The 13,851-nt window shown below is 41.8% G+C and overlaps 1 protein-coding gene across 1 annotated transcript in view; it reads right to left on the minus strand.

Annotated features, from left to right (window-relative positions):
• The window catches only part of DDR2 (discoidin domain receptor tyrosine kinase 2), a 179,647-nt gene that overhangs the window by 121,900 nt on the left and 43,896 nt on the right, over positions 1 to 13,851 (minus strand). The window contains exon 3 of the mRNA XM_032161131.2: positions 1,906 to 2,069. The gene's annotated coding sequence lies outside the window, so the exon portion shown is untranslated. The remainder of the gene's footprint in view (positions 1 to 1,905; positions 2,070 to 13,851) is intronic.

Below are 13,851 nucleotides of genomic sequence, written 5' to 3' on the forward strand. Positions count from 1 at the left end.
GCCAAGGTGTTTGAGATAGTTCCAGGGATAATATGACAGGGGAGGTGGAGGAGTGCACCAAAATCAGGCTTCACAGGACAAGGCTATATATAGCACATGCCTTGAATGTTCTAATAATAATTTATGGAAATCATTATTTAAGATTGGTGGCCAGGCATGGTGGCTCATGCCTGTAATCCCAGCACTCTAGGAGGCCACGGTGGTAGTATTGCTTGAGCTCAGGAGTTCAAGACCAGCCTGGGCAACATAGTGAGACCCCCATCTCCACAAAAAATACAAAGTGGTGGTGTGTGCCTGTATTTCCAGCTACTTGGGAGGCTGAGGTGGGAGGATCATTTGAGCCTGGAGGCAGAGGTTGCAGTGAGCCAAGACTGCACAAGACTGCACTGCTACACTCCAGCCTGGGTGACAGAGCAAGACCCTGTTTAAAAAAAAAAAAAAAAACTCTAGTGGCAGGGGAAGAAAAGACCACAGTGATAGTTTCTGAAAGGTAAAGCGGAACAACTCATAGATAAATAATGTTTGAAAAATCTCATGTAATAGAGAAATCCTATAATAATTTCTGGTTGGTGGTGAAGCATAGCAACGAATTATTCATTCTAAAATATATACTGTGAAGGCTCAAGTTAAGACCTCTTGACTCTCCCATACCAAGAGTCTATCATAAGGAAGGAAAAGAGGAAGGAAAGGAGGGAGGAAGGAAGAAAGGGAGGGAGGAAGAAAAGGCAAATTTCAAGGCAATCTGTGGGAAAAAGGAAACCTAAGACATTAAACTATGAAGTGAATTATTACCACCAGGAAGCTAAAGAGCAACGAGGCATTCCCTAGATAATAAACAGAAAGGAGGGGATAATCCAAAAAGCATCTTGACAGGGAGAAGAAATCTTCTGGGGAATGTAAGAAAATACCACTTTAGCCCCACCCTTATCCCAATAATCATTCACATTATTTACTCACTCATTCATTCATTCATTCAGCACACGTTCCAGAAGCTGTGCAGAATACAGTAAAGCCTAAGTTGAATCTGAGGGCTCTCACTGAGCATCCTCCATGTGTCAGATCCTGTGCTAGATGCTAGAGGCACAGGCATGAAGGAGATATGGAGCTCCAGGCTGGGAAGGTCTCAGACACAATCTAGAAATTGCTACAGTTCTAGATCCTCAGTGGGATTTTAGCCTGCCAAAGGATGAACTGAGAAGTCCCATTCAGACCAAAATTCACCTGCAGCAGACCACCTTGATATGTGGAAATGGTTTCTTAATAAAAGTTCTGCAATATAGCATGCTTCTCCTTTTGCCTTGAGTCCCAGCTAAGCACTGTACGAATCTGCAATCAGTATGCCTGGGCTAGGTTTTCTTACATTTAATTCCCCCAAAACATAATTACAGGACTCTTGTACTATTATCCTGGTTGTAGTGCTTCTATTAAGTATTGTTTTACTCTAAATCAGCTCAAATTATTCCTAGAAGAAAACAACTTATAAAATAATTGTTAAAAATAAAAAATAAAAACAAATTGTAATATTAGAAAACATGGATTGATGCAGGAACCCTACAGATTCCAGTAGGTCCTATAAGGGCAGAGAAGTCCCAGAAAGAGGCCAGCTACCCCGGCTCACTCAAAACTGAGGAAGACATTCTAGGCCAGGACACTCCAAAACTGCCCTCTAATCTAGAGCTGGTCACAACCAAATCAATGGAAGTGAAAATGAGTTAATTGACAGTCCACATCAGATTTCCTATATAATCAAATACATTGTCTCCTCATCTGATAGCAGCTCTAGGCACAGAAACCAAGTGTTCAACTTTGCCTGTGATACCAGGCAGGATAAGTGGGGGGATTCAATGTGAGCCACACCACTCCCAATCTCGTGGTAACAGAGCCTCAGTGACTGGACCTACTTACATCAATGGGTGCAGAGCATTCTCTGTGGAGCAGGATCCTCAAAAACAGCTGGCCTCTGCTTCTCTTCAATTATTTCAGCTTCTTTAGAATAATTCAAGCCGCAAACCTTGGAACTTTCTAGAGCATTGAACCCCAGGCAATTTGTAGGTCTCCCTTGATGGAGGCTGGGAAGAAGAGAAAGCAATATTTTATTACAGACTTCGGTTCCATTCACATTTCTTTCCTCTTTGGCACTCCTGTTCAGTGCTGTGCAACAGAAACCTTCCAAGCACACCAGGCACTGAAGGAACTGGATGTATCCCAGAGGATCTCAGAGGGATGTTGTTTATACCTAAACTGATACTTGCCCAGTTAAGAAATTAAAACTGAGAATTTGAAATTTATTGTGTATTAACTCATTAAATAATAGTAATTTTGTTGAATAATAATTGTTATAAAAATAACTTTATCTTCAAAATTGTTATAAAAATAACTTTATCTTCAAAATGAGAAGAATGACATCATTTTACATGCTTTAAAATCTCTTAAATATTTGGCTTGACCAGACACAGTTGGATTATCGTATCTGCTTCTGGATTCAATGTGTTGCAATGGCACATGTCACTGAGCCTCTGGAAAACTCCACCATAAACTCGTGAGAGAATGAGAATAAAAACAACTTAGTATTATTATTAAAATAATTTTGATCTATGGATCTCCTGAAAGGGTCTCAAGGACTCCCCAGAATCCCAGAACACACTGGGAATCACTGCTGCATACGATGAAAAGTGAGTCTCATTTCCACCGCACCATCACCCTTCTTCAGACGTAACTAGTTATCAGTTACTTGAGTAATTTTCTAGAAATAGTTTACACATACATAAAAACTATGGATTTATAGTGTTTGAGGGTTTTTGGGTTTTTTGTTTGTTTGTTTGCTATTGTATTCTTTAGACAGGGTCTTGCTTTGTTGCCCAGGCTGGAGTGCAGTGGAGTGATCATAGCTCACTACAGCCTTGAACCCCTGGGCTCAAGTGATCCTTTTGCCTCAGCCTCCTAAGTAGCTAGGACTACAGGCACACACCACCATGTCCAGCTAATTTTTGTATTTTTTGTAGAGACCAGGTCTTGCTATGTTGCCCAAGCTGGTCTCAAGCTCCTGGCTTCAGGCAATCAAGAGATCCTCCCACCTCAGCCTCACAAAGTGCTGGGATTACAGACGTGAGCCACCATGCCTTGAGATGCACAGTTTTTTTAATTTAAAAAGTTGAATATTAGCATGCTATACATTTCACCTTGGCTTGTCTATTATACATGTTCCACGTCTGCATACATAGTTACCTCTTTCCTTTCGTCTGATCTGTTGTGTCCCTCTGAATGGATATAACTCTCTATAACGACATACAGTGTCACAGTGTTCAGGCGGGCTGCTGAATGGCCCATTTCTTTAGTGAAGGATACAGTACTTAATGGGAATAAAATGGCCACACAAAGCAAGAACAAATGCTACACATCTCAGCACAACTTTCCTCCGGCTTCTAGTTTCCTAACAAGGTATGCACCTGAAGTCTTACGAAGTTGACAAACCAACCAAATTTTACTATACTTCTGCCCTTTTCTACTTGGGGCTTACCTCACTGCTCCAGAAAAACTTACATTAACAATCTCTGAGCCAACGTTTATAGGAATGTTTACAACCACCAGCCTCTCCTGGTTCTCGGAACACTCACTATCATCAGCATCACATCAGCGTCAGGGAAGAAAACAGGACCCAAATGTCCCCAGTTTTTTTTTTTTTTTTTTTTGAGACAGAGTCTCATTCTATCGCCCAGGCTGGAGTGCAGTGGCATGATCCATGATCTCAGCCACTGCAACCTCCGCCTCTCGGGTTCAAGCGATTCTCATGCCTCAGCTTCCCAAGTACCTGGGATTACAGGCACACACCACCATGCCTGGCTGGTTTTTGTATTTTTAGTAGAGACAGGGTTTCAACATGTTGCCCAGGCTGGTCTCGAACTCCTGACCTCAGGTAATCCACTCGCCTTGGCCTCCCAAAGTGTTGGGATTACAGGCATGAGCCACCATGCCCGGTCCCCAAACTATATTTCTGAAAGCTAGTTCCCTGCAGTACTAAGGTGGCAAAAGGTTAATCCTGTTGGTCCACCATTTCGCTGACATAGAAGCTAAAGGAAACCCCACCTCACAAAGCTAATTTGCTTTGATCACATTGAAGGTCTCAAATGCTAAAAGTTTCTTTGTTTGTTTGTTCGCTTGTTTGTTTTTTAAGACAGGGCCTTGTTCTGTCACACAGGCTGGAGTGCAGTGGCGTGATCATGGCTCACTGCAACCTTCACCTCTTGGGTTCAAGTGATCCTCCTACCTCAGCTTCCCAAGTAGCTGGGACTACAGGTGCATGCCACCACACCCAGCTAATTTTTGTATTTTTTGTACAGACAAGGTTTTGCCATGTAGCCCAGGCTGATCTCTAACTCCTGAGTTCAAGCAATCCTCCCACCTCAGCCTCCCAAAGTGCTGAGATTAGAGGTGTAAGCCACCATGCCTGGCCACAAATGCTAAAAGTTTTGTAGACCATCTGAGTTCACTTCCTCACTCAGATTTACTAGCTGTACGATCTTGGAAGGTTGCTTAGTGTCTACTTGTAAAATAGAGACGATACTTATGTGATAAAGTTATGAGGATGCATAATTGTAATTATGTACAAAATGTTCCTACCACATAGTGGGTACTCAGCACTCAGTAATTGTTAAGTCCTCTCTCCTTATTGTCTGTGAACCAAAATGAGCTGTGGGGCTGATCGTATGTGCTGGACTTAGCTGGCTTTTCAGGGAACCCCAGTGGTCTACTCTTTTAGGAAGTCTGGGAATGTAGGAAACCGGGGTAAGAGAAGATGGCAGAGCATTTTTCTTTTCCAAACAAAAGGAATTTCCTGGAGTGTCTGTCATCTGTCTGATTCAAGATGAGAAGCACAAGTCTGCTTTCCTGCATTCCTCCCCACCAGGCCAGGAAGATGAGCGCCAACAGTCCCTGCATTTCTGTTTCAGCTTTCCAATCTGCCTCCGAAATTACATAGTCCAGTGTGGTTTGCACTTGTAGGTCCATAAGGCATACAGAAAACCCTGCCCAGGCTTGGAGGTGCCCCTCAGGTAAGCATGACAATTTTTGAATCCTTCCAAGAGTAGAACCAGCACCTGCAATGACATCCTCCATTTACAAATGAGGAAACTAATATTTAGAGATGCTAACTAAATTCCCCAAGCAGCCCCAACAAGGGCAGAGTCAGAATTCCAAACCAGGTCTGTCTTATGCCAAAGTGCATGTTTTCAACCACATCATCATATGACGCTCCAACTAGGAAAGATAACACCCTTCCCATGATGTAGCGAGGCCAGTCGGTTTCATGGAGATAGTGAGATTTCACAGGTGAGACAAATATCCTTAACCGTAGGCTGATGGTCTTACTAACGCAAAGTTATAACTAAAATCAAAATCAAAATTATTCAGAAAATTATTTCTAAACTTGACACGAAAGTAGAATGACAAAATACCACAGAGTAAACCAAGATTCGATTCATTTTTGGATTATTGTAGATTATTTATTTTACTTAAATTTAATTAGTATTTTGTTAGGAGATTAAGATTATTACATTATTTCAATAGATTGTTTTAATAGCTTAATAATTTAATAGTAATTTGTTCAACCATGTTTCTGAGTTCCTAGTACATAGTATGTGTTACAGTTGATAGAAAGATGTAGGAAACATGTTCCTTGGCCTCAAAAAAGATATAATGGATATTACAAGATATAGTAGATATATATGTCTGGGTTGGTAAGGTAGTAAGAAAGGAAACAACAAGGTGCTAAAAGAAGGAGAAATCAAGCCAGTTGAGTGTTCCCTAAAGATTTGTTGGAGTGAGGAGGCATTATTTGAGCTGACTCTTGAAATATCACTAGGATTTTGTCAGGTAGAAAGAATGCAGATAAAAGTCTAAGAAAAGGGAACAATGTGAATAGGCAAGTTATGGGATAAGAAGATTAATAAATGGTTGGCGGGAGGACAGGAACACACAGGTAATTGAAGACAAAGCTGGAAGCTGGAAGATGATTGAGGTGGGAAAACACAGGGCTCCGAATGTCAGCAAGGGGTGAGCACAAGAGAGCCGGGAAAGGCTTTGGAGAGTGGGATGGCAGGCTCAGAGAAGCTCTGTGAGGCTGAACCTGGCATGTGGGGTGCTTTGGAGGAGAGACCTGGGGCAGGATGACCAATGAAAGCCTGACGTACAATAATGACATCAGGAAAGGGAAATAAATAATGTGGACATATAATAATGTGGAGAGGGGCTGGGTGCGGTGGCTCACGCCTGTAATCCCAGCACTTTGGGAGGCAAAGGCAGGTGGATCACTTGAGGCCAGGAGTTCAAGACCACCCTGGCCAACATGATGAAAACACGTCTGTACTAAAAATACAAAAATTAGCTGGGCATGGTGGCAACACCCACTGTAATCTCAGCTACTTGGGAGGCTGAGACATGAGAATCACTTGAACCCGGAAGGCTGAGGCTGCAGTGAGCTGAGATCGAGCCACTGCACTACAGCCAGGGTAACAGAGCAAGAGTCTGTCTCAAAAAATAATAATAATAATGTGGAGAGGATTGAGAATTGACCAGTGACTAGCACAGGAGAGAAGAACGAGGGAGTTGAAAAGCCTGGGAGTCTGGGCTGCATGTGACCGGGAGCACATAGTTATTTATTTATTTATGTATTTATTTTTGAGATGGAGTCTCACTCTGTCACCCAGGCTGGAGTGCAGTGGTGCAGTCTTAGTTCACTGCAACCACTGCCTCTCAGGTTCAAGCGATTCTCCTGCCTCAGCCTCCCGAGTAGCTGAGATTACAGGTGTGCACCACCCGCCCTGCTAATTTTTGTACTTTTAGTAGAGATGGGCTTTCACCATGCTGGCCAGGCTGTTCTTGAACTTCTGACCTCAAGTGATCTGCCTTCCTTGACCTCCCAAAATGTTGGGATTACGGGCGTGAGCCACCACACCTGGCCTGTTGTTACTATTATTTTTTTTAACGTGGAGGAGGAATTGGTTTGTAAGGGGAGATTGCGAGTTTGGCTTGAAACATAAGTAATTTGGTTTCCTCAGAATGAAAACAGGTAGACACATCTTGACTTTGGCATTCAAGAGAAGGGTTGGTCTTAGAGATCCACATTTGAACTTCAACTACATAAATGCAATAATTAAAGTCTGAGACAGATTAAGTGATCCAGGAGGAAGGAAGAGAAGAAAAGCGAAGACAGAATGTTGGGGCTCATCTGCATGGGGTGGGTGAGAGGAGAATAGCTGTGTTTCCTTTATCTTCTTCCAGGTAAGACTCGGGTCAACTTAAAAATGGTTCCAGACCTAACCCAACTTCCTTATTTTACGGATGAAGAAAACCCAAACCCAAAGGGTTAACTGATTTATCCAAGGCCTCACAGCTTCTTGGTAGCCGAACTGAGACTAGATGGATTAAGTGACCATTGGGAATTAGTGTTGCTTAGCAACTGTACTAGTTGCTGTATATCACATGATGTGGTTGGAGTCAGAGAAGCTTGAGAACACACTACAAACCTCATTTATCTTTGTTACATCAGCCCAGCACTGTAACTGTGCCCAACAGTCTAATCAGCACGGGGTTCAGACCGTATCTTATTCATCTTCTTATCACTGTCCCCTCTACTCTCTCTTTTCCTACCACTGCCTCCACCACCAGAGTTATTGCAGAGTAGAGAAAGTGCAGATTATTTTCTTTTTTGAATATGAAGACAGGCTTTTGAAAGGAGCTGAAGAGTTCATTTAGAATGAACATAACCCCCGGGGAAACCGAGGCTCAGAGACATTCAATGATTTACCCCAGATCACTAGTTAGTGGCAAAGCCTGGACCCAAATCCCAACTCTTGTTTCTTTGCATGACACTACCAACCTCTAGTGCAAGAGACAAACTTTCTAGTCCCTAATTTCTTTAAATATATGCTGTGCCATCCTCTTCTCTCAAGGTGCTTCTTTTAAAAAGAGCTTCATGATCCAAAAAGTTTGTGGAGTGCTCTAAGCTCACCCTCTCTTGGATAGTCAAAATGTCGATTACCATATTAAAGACCGTGGGACATCCTGCAGTAAAGAAACTTGCTTAATTCTCTAACAATATTTTTTGAGCTAATTTGACCATGGAACTGTGGCCCTGTAATCTACTTAAAAACCCACAGATTTCCAAGAATTGCACTTTGGGAAACAGTGCCTAAGTCTCATTAGCAAGACTTGCTTTGTAGGTCTCAAGCAGAAATGTCATTAGTGAGTGGTCCTCACTATGGGATAAGGTTGGGGAGTGGTGAGAGATGGGAAAGAGAAGCAACAAGTAGTCCTAGTCTCTTCCAGAGACATCTACTCTGCGAGTAACAAAGGGTGAAACAGCTACTGAGCAATTTCAATTTGGAATCCTCACTGTAAGCTTAAGGCACTTTCTCCTACTAAGGGTTCTGGTGGGAAAATGAGTGTTTTTGTTCTCATACATTCCACATCAGCTGATGTGCTCGTTCCACGCTGCTTCTGCCACCATTCGTGGTCGTGCCATCTTGTCCTTCCACATCCTTCTGGTTTTTCTTTCTGCACTCCACCACCCTGGTCTAAACCCTGTCCCTTCACATCTGGACTACCGAAAGCAACCTCCTTTTTTTGTTTGTTTGTTTTTTAATTTTTTCCTCAGGGCTCCTTGTTCTGAGAAAGCAGCCCTCTAATAGGTCTCCCTGACTTGATTTCTTCTCCCCTGCAATTTATTTACATACTGCTGTCACATCTTAAGACAACACTTCACCGGCTTTCAGATAAAGGAAATGTTCAAAATTCCACAACATCCGAAGCTCTATTTAATGTCAGAAAACACATCTATGCAATGCTATTTCTCCATGCTCCCCAAGGCAAATATCCCACCACCCTAGGCTCCTGTCCTCACTGTTAACTGAACCAGCCAGCCATAAGTAATCTGACTGCCAAGTGTCTGTTCCACTCTCTTTGCTTCCTGGCTATCCCAATTTATTCCAATTCTTATTCAATTTGCAGCATCCAGCACCAGTCCCCTGGCTATACAAACCCTTCCATGCACTCTTACATTTGCAGATTCTGAGCAACTAGCCCCCCATTTACTTGCATTGCTCTTTTACTGCTCCCTGAATTTTCTAACTGAAAATAAACTCAGAAAGGGAAAGGACTATGTCTTATTAAATACTAGCCTCTTAGTAAGTACTCAAAAAAAAAAAAAAAAGAAAAAACCTCTTGCTAAATACAGGAAAGAATCTGTCAGAGGCATTTGAACCAGAGCCACTCCATCTTGAATAGGGGCTGGGTAAAATGAGACTGAGATCTGCTGGGTTGCATTCCCTGGAGGTTAAGGCATTCTTAGTCCCAGGATGAGACAGGACGTTGGCACAAGATACATACGGGTCACAAAGACCCTGCTGATAAAGCAGGATGCAGTAAAGAAGCCTACCAAATCCCACCAAAACCAAGATGGTGATGAAAGTGACCTGTGGTCATCCTCACTGCTCATTAGACGCTAATTATAATGCATTAACATACTAAAAGACATTCCCACCAGCGCTATAACAGTTTACAAATGCCATGGCAACATCTGGAAGTTACCTCATATAGTCTAAAAAGGGGAGGGATCCTCAGTTCCGAGGGAAATCCCTGCCCCTTTTCCAGAAAACTCGTGAATAATCTACTCCTTATTTAGCATACAATCAAGAAATAACTATAAGTATACCCAATTGAGCAGCTCATGCCACTGCTCTGCCTATGGAGTAGCCATTCGTTTGTTTCTTTGCTTCTCCAATAAACTTGCTTTCACTTTACTCTATAGACTTGCCCAGAACTCTTTCTCGCACGAGGTCTAAGAACCCTCTCTTGGGGTGTAGATTGGGACCCCTTTCCGATAACAAATCCATGTTGACCTTAGAGCTATGATTTAAGTAGAAAATATCAAGTCCACAAAACATTAAGGAAACGAATCTCTTTCTGGGCCTCAAGTGCATTTAAATATTTCTAGTTCAATTGACTTTAGTTTTAGAAACGCAGGGGAAGATTTATTCTACCTCATCCTGGATGGTCTGGAGCATTTTCATTCTTTTTTTATAGATGGATTTGTACTTTCTACCACCCTCTCATCGGCTCTTTGCCATGCTTGGCCTCCAGAAAGGAGAGTCTAGACCAAGTATATTAAGTGATATTTAAACATGCATCTCTAAATTTTCCAGGGGTCTGGCCAAAAGCGTATTCTTCCCAAGAACACATCTTTCTTGACAACTGCCCCTTCATTCATTCTTTTACTTATTTGACAAGCATTTAGTGAGTGAGTCCTTGATGTACAAGGATGGATTTTTTAAAAAGTCATGGTTCTTGAGGCATCCACAGTCTAATGCAGTTTTACACAAAATGTGATCAGACAGACACCTGCAACAGAATCACCTGAGGGAGGTTGTTTTAAAAGATGCAGGCCGCCTGGACATTTGCACAGACAATTTTTTATTCAGTAAATTTGGAGTGGCATCTGGGACCTGCATTTTTTAAAAAGCACTCCAGGTGATTCTGATGCATATTAAAGATTGAGACCCACTGGCCCAATGGAAAAGACAGGAATGTAAGAGGAAAATTGTAGAGCAGTTGTTCCTAGTTGCAGTTAAACAGATATTCGCAATGTGAAATGGAGACATAAGAAGAGGCTTTAGTGGGTAAGGCTTGGGTAAGGCTTGCAATGAGAAAGACACAGGTTCAAATTCTGCTGCTGCCACTTACTTGTCATGTGATTGACCTTTTCTTGATGTCATGTGTCCTCACATGTAAAATAGCCAAAGTACTCACCTCACACCAATTACAAGGTTTTCATGAGATTACGTATGTAAAGTGCTTAACTTAAATTTTAGAACATAATAAACACTCATTACTCAGAAGTCCTCACAATTGTCATTTTTAATTATTAATGGAACTTAAAGGAAAGACCACAAATGAGAAAAGTTTTCCTGAGAACCGTGGAGCCCAAATTTAATTTTAAAGCAGTGTGTCTCAAAGGATAAATATCTTGCAGTCCACAAGAGTTCTAGGATTTTAAAATTTTTCTGTCTTTGATTATAATTTAACATTTTAATACAAGCAGTAACCATCATGCAATTGCACTGCCTGGCTTTTCATTCGTGTTTACAATTGCACAAATGCCAAATGAAAGCCAGATGAAGTCAAGGATCAATCTGGACATAGAGGAAATGTTGGGAAAACTGAGTCGTTGCATGGCATGAGGCAGTTCAATCTACTCAGCCATAGGATTTGATGCCATCTTCACGCTGTGAGCAGATGTGCCATGGGGACTTTGGCTTTTTACGTACTAACACATACCAGCTTGTAAGCAGAAACTTGAGGCATAAACACACAAAGAAGAATGGTTCTGTCCCTGATTCTGTTAGTAAATGGATTAGATATCTATTTAGTACCAATTTTAATATCAACACAATGCTAACCCTATCTTCAAATGAGTAGACAATTTAACAAATTATCAAATGACACCTCATTGAAACTGACATTTGATGATTGCTTACTACAGAGTTTTGGTTGAGATCTTATTTTCCTGAACTTATGAACCCTCAAAGCTATTAATAACAATTTGTTCAACGTGCTTACACTAACAGGCATGCTTTGCATGAAATTAATACATTTAAATAACAGATTTAAACATAGGCCAGACCCTGAGGATACATGGTTCTACTGTGTCTATCTTTAAGTTCCACACTAGTGATTAGTTTCAACAAAACCACATTATCTATCACATTAAAATAATTTAAATTTTATTGGGTTTCATAATTATATTTGATTTCTTTTTCTCTCTCTCTCTCTCTCAAATCCTGAGGTCTGCTCAGATATAGTTGATTTCATTTATTAATTTGTTTTGGCTCTATAGTTGCATAAGAACCATAAGCATAAGAAATGTATACCTAGTTTTAAAGTTATACATATTTTAATAAGATCCTAATAACAGATCACCCAAAAAGCTGAAAAAAATTCCCTATAAAACACGTCCATGTATTATTCGGGTTTGAGTAATACCAAAAGGGACAATCCTGAGGAAAGGTTTGTTCAGGGCTGTCTACTCTTCTATCATCACCTGTCTCTCTTGAAGAAGGCAGTCCCCGCCTGTTCACCAGGCATGAGTGACAGAGAATTTGCTTCATCAGCAACTTATGACCACGCCACCCCTGCAGTATGCCTGTTCCATAAGGCCCTTGGCCATTGCTTCACAAACTTCCCGACCCACCTTACATTGCCAATAGCAAAGCCATTATTTGGGGTTGGGGAAAGGAGAGGACCAGCCGGGCGCGGTGGCTCAAGCCTGTAATCCCAGCACTTTGGGAGGCTGAGGCGGGCGGATCACGAGGTCAGGAGATCGAGACATCCTGGCTAACACGGTGAAACCCCGTCTCTGCTAAAAACACAAAAAATTAGCCGGGCGTGTTGGTGGGCGCCTGTATTCCCAGCTACTCGGGAGGCTGAGGCAGGAGAATGGCGTGAACCCAGGAGGTGGAGGTTGCGGTGAGCCGAGATCGCGCCACTGCACTCCAGCCTGGGGGACAGAGAAAGACTCCGTCTCAAAAAAAAAAAAAAAAAAAGAAAGGAGAGGACCAAGAGATCCTCTTCTTTGCAAGTGAAACGCCATTTACTCTACACTTAAAGCTATTTATTTATCTAGCCTTAAGAAGTGTGGTTGGCTGGGCGCAGTTGCTCATGCCTGTAATCCCAGCACTTTGGGAGGCTGAGGTGGGCAGATCAACTGAGGTCAGGAGTTCGAGACCAGACTGGCCAACATAGTGAAACCCCCTCTCTGCTAAAAATACAAAATTAGCCAGGCGTGGTAGTGTATGCCTGTAATCCCAGCTATTCAGGAGGCTGAGGCAGGAGAATCACTTGAACCCAGGAGGCAGAGGTTGCAATGAGCCAAGTGTGCCATTGCAATCCAGCCTGGGCAACAGAGCGAGACTCTGTCTCAAAAAAAAAAAAAAAGTAAATGATGTGGATCTAGATATCTCAATCCTTTGTCATCACTTTCATCTAACCCCCATGTATTCAGAAGAACGTGTCATACATCATGATCATCAGGCTATCTGGTGGATATGTTTTCCTAATGCCTATCGCCGAATCATGCATTTGTAACTATAATAACTTCATAATCATAAGGATGGATTTGAAAGTATTTTTAAATAGCATTGTAGTACTTGCCTCAATAGCTCTGAGAAACTGTAGTTGAGTAAATTTAGGAACAAGTTGTAGATGACAATTATGGCTTATGTTCCTATGGAGGGCTGGATTAAGACCTTATAGAGGCTTCAGATACAGAAATATTATAGTCTCTTCTCCGCTCCCACTCCAACATGTACTTCATTGTTTTTAAAAATGCTAAAAAGTAGCATTTTTAAGAATGTAAGAACATTCAATAAAATTTCTATTTTCTATTTTTCTCATTAAGACTACTTCAGTACATTTTTGGAAACCAAATATTAGCTTATTTCCAAAAGGAACTGGAGGTGTCCCTACTAGAGTCCTTAACACTTTTGGGAAAAAGCAAGTTGCAAGTGTATCCAGGGTTTTCACAGGCATCATATCTCTTAAAAGCCAGGTCTCATTTCTTATGTACAGTCTGCGGGTAACAAATATGGAGCCATTCTGAATGTGCCAGACTCTCTTTTTCCAATTTAACTACCCAAGAACTCCTTCCCAGGCTTCTCCTTGCCCTAACCCTACCCAACCCCAATGAGGGCTTAGTTCTAAAAATATGAAATTCCTTTCAATATTCAAGTACATTGTAAGTTAGACAATTAGATCTTCTGGCCGGGTGCAGTGGCTCACACCTGTAATCCCAGCACTTTGGGA

Source organism: Hylobates moloch, unplaced genomic scaffold (assembly GCF_009828535.3).
Source record: "Hylobates moloch isolate HMO894 unplaced genomic scaffold, HMol_V3 SCAFFOLD_8, whole genome shotgun sequence".
Classification (NCBI taxonomy): domain Eukaryota; kingdom Metazoa; phylum Chordata; class Mammalia; order Primates; family Hylobatidae; genus Hylobates; species Hylobates moloch.